Source organism: Carassius gibelio, chromosome A9 (genome assembly GCF_023724105.1).
Source record: "Carassius gibelio isolate Cgi1373 ecotype wild population from Czech Republic chromosome A9, carGib1.2-hapl.c, whole genome shotgun sequence".
Taxonomy (NCBI): Eukaryota; Metazoa; Chordata; class Actinopteri; order Cypriniformes; family Cyprinidae; genus Carassius; species Carassius gibelio.
Genome location: NC_068379.1, coordinates 7,690,062 through 7,693,153, shown reverse-complemented (window position 1 = coordinate 7,693,153; position 3,092 = coordinate 7,690,062). Strand labels below are relative to the sequence as shown.

The window sequence follows — 3,092 nt, the reverse complement described above, 5'->3', positions numbered from 1 at the left end:
ATGGGAAGAAGAGAAAAAATGTGTTAAATTACATAGGCTTGGATCTGGAGAATTTCAAGCCAATAACAGTTATGTAGGAACATACTGAATGTGGCACACTGTCACATACGGATTATGACTGTAAATTCATTGTATGTTATTTATTAAGTAAATTACTTTTCATTGACTTTAAATGTGCTGTGAATAAGTGCAGAGCACCATGGCTAAAAACATGGCTGTAACTCGTAGAGTCAATAAACCTCTATGTTCCCTTTTATTTTATGTTTTTACAAACTCATAGTTGCTTCAGAGGATTCAAGATCCAATAATTTATTTTCATTTCAACTCAGTCGAAGGGGATTTTGATGGTGAGCTCACAAAAAACAAAACACCTCCCACACATTTGTACATTACAGTAAATAACATATTACATTATGGTAAACACATTTTTTTTTTTTTTTTTAGATTAGATTAGATTCAACTTTATTGTCATTATGCAGAGTACAAGTACAGAGCTAATGAAATGCAGTTAGCATCTAACCGGAAAAGCAAGAATATAGTGTTTTATATACATAAAAGTGCAGAGTAAGTAAAGCTATGATATACAGAATGTACAGTGGAGTTGCTATATACAATATTGATCAGAGTATATACAGAATATAAATATGAATGCAATGTAGGGATTGTATGTACATTATGAACAGAGCAATGAAGGATTATATATATGTTATGAACAGCAGGAACGTGAGAACAGTGGTAATAAATGCAGTTGGATGAGTGTGCAAAAATATTGTTGAACAATGTATTCTATGCAAAATAACAGTAGTGCAATATTTTTTATATAAATATTTTACTGTGCTTGTACAGTAACAATTATAGACAGTTTATTTTTTAATTTTGTACTCATACAGACAGACTAGTGGTGTATATGTATGCTTAAATACAGTGCCTAAGCTTTAAAATAGATCAGACCTAGTAAAACAACATGTCTGCACAAGTAACGCAGTAAAGTAATTATATTATATTATATTATAATACCTTGAATGAGAGCAGCTTACTGCAGTCCTAAATATTTAAGGAAAACATAGATTTATGAGAGGAATAGTTATCTTTTTTCACAAGTTTTCACCTCGAGGCTTTGAGCTGTCAAGATGTGATAGCAGGTATTCCTCTAAGCATGCGGGTTCCATGTAATGGATCAACCGCACTTGTCCCAGAGCTTTGATTCCTCACAAGGCCAAAGTTGGCATCCAATGTGACAATCATATCTCCATCCGCCTGGAAAACAAACACTTACAGTAACACTGGTTTTGTACCCGCACCAGGTTTATACATTTATACTATTACTATTCTATTACAATACTACATACACAAATTAACTTTTAAGTTTGATATTAATTCAGATTTTATTTCTATGCCATTAATTTAATCAAACAAGAACCACGCTGGAATTATAACCAACCTTTGGACATGCTGGGCATATTGTTCCATCATTTAATTGTGGGCAAATATCAACCAAACTTCTTTGTCGGAAGTGGTGATGCCTAAAATGGGATATGGGGTGTTGCAAAAACCCTCAATAGAAACCTGACACTCCAGTGACAGAGAAACAGAAAGCTCTAGCAGAGGGATGGAGAAGGCTGTCTGGTCAGAGCCCATATCTTAGCAGAGTACAGGTTTCTGGTTCACACGCACACATGTTGACTGTAACGGTGCAGAGCCGTCCTGCCAAATATAAAGAGCAAAATAACATAAAAACATAACCTAGTAGTACTATAGAGACTACCATATCAGTATAAATTAAATTAAATGTATGCATTTAGCAGACGCTTTTATCCAAAGCGACTTACAGTGGATTCAGGCTATACATTTTTACCTATCATGATAGTATATAAACTATAACTATCATGACTTTTTTTTTTTTATTGCATCACAAATTTGATTAATTCCATAAAGGAAATCATTACTCCACATGTAATAGGATTGAATTCCTTAACCTGTCAATAAAATTAAATACATTAAGATTTTGTATCAGGTAAAATGACAAACCTGTGCTGACAATGATCTTCATGTCCTTTGTGTACACAGCATGGGTGCCATGGGCTTCAGGTAAATATAGGAATAACCCCAGGGAGGATGGCTCATAGTAAACACTCTGTAAGAAAGATGGATAGCTCTAATGTTTTTAAAACAACAAACTTGTGACACTAACAGTTGATACTGCATAGTGCTAAAACAATTTGAAGTATCGAATGAATCTGTTGAGATTACTGTGAGTTTGCTATCTGTATGCAAGTATAGCAATAGCAATGTAAGACTGTATGCTATTGTTCTTACATTCCACTTTTCAGGAAGATGCAGTAAATTTCTGTGAATCCTCTTCAGGCAAACCTCACAGAACACTGCAGTGGAGCTGCACTCAATGCACCTATAATCAGCATGTTCTCGGCAGACAGCACACTGGGTAGTGATCTGTGCTGAACATTCAAACGACACCTTAAGCATCTCATCCTAGACTGCATCCCAGGCATGAAGCTCTCTCTTCTTTGCCTTACTGTATGCACTCTCAGAACAGCTTGTGTCGCATCATCAGGTTCAGCAGGTTGAGATGTAATAGAAGGGTCTGAAGGGTGGGTCTGTTTGTAGCTGGGCTGGGGAAGACCTTGCCTGAGGTAAGAAAACTTCGCAGGGCCAGCGATAGACCTCCTCACCAACTTAATTTTAACGTTCCTGAAACGTGTGCTCATCTTAAGTGCTTTTCCCATATCTGAAATCAAATATTTGACAATTATTACATAAAGCAAAGTGCAACCCGTACCGTACTTCTTATCACAGCCTAAAAGACAGAAACGCATGAGTGAAAATGGGATGCAGTCAGATGAGGGATATTTGGTGCGATAGTTAGATACAGCTAGCTAGATAACTAGAGATATAGATTGCAAGATAGATAGATAGATAGATAGATAGATAGATACACATCGGGGTAGATCTATATCTATAGATAGATTATATAAATAGATAGATACACAGCTAGCTAGCTATATATATATAAACTGCTCAAAAAAATAAAGGGAACACTTGTGGGTTATATTGTGTTGTTAAGTATTCCCTTT

The 3,092-nt window shown here is 35.5% G+C and overlaps 1 long non-coding RNA gene across 1 annotated transcript; it reads right to left on the bottom strand.

Annotated features, from left to right (window-relative positions):
- Positions 1-280: 280 nt before the first annotated feature.
- On the bottom strand, positions 281-2,705 carry LOC128020312 (uncharacterized). The gene is made up of 3 exons (XR_008185343.1): positions 2,317-2,705; positions 2,029-2,134; positions 281-1,704 (listed from the first exon to the last, which is right to left on the bottom strand). It is a non-coding gene; the product is annotated as an uncharacterized LOC128020312 (long non-coding RNA).
- Between the last annotated feature and the right edge of the window lie 387 nt (positions 2,706-3,092).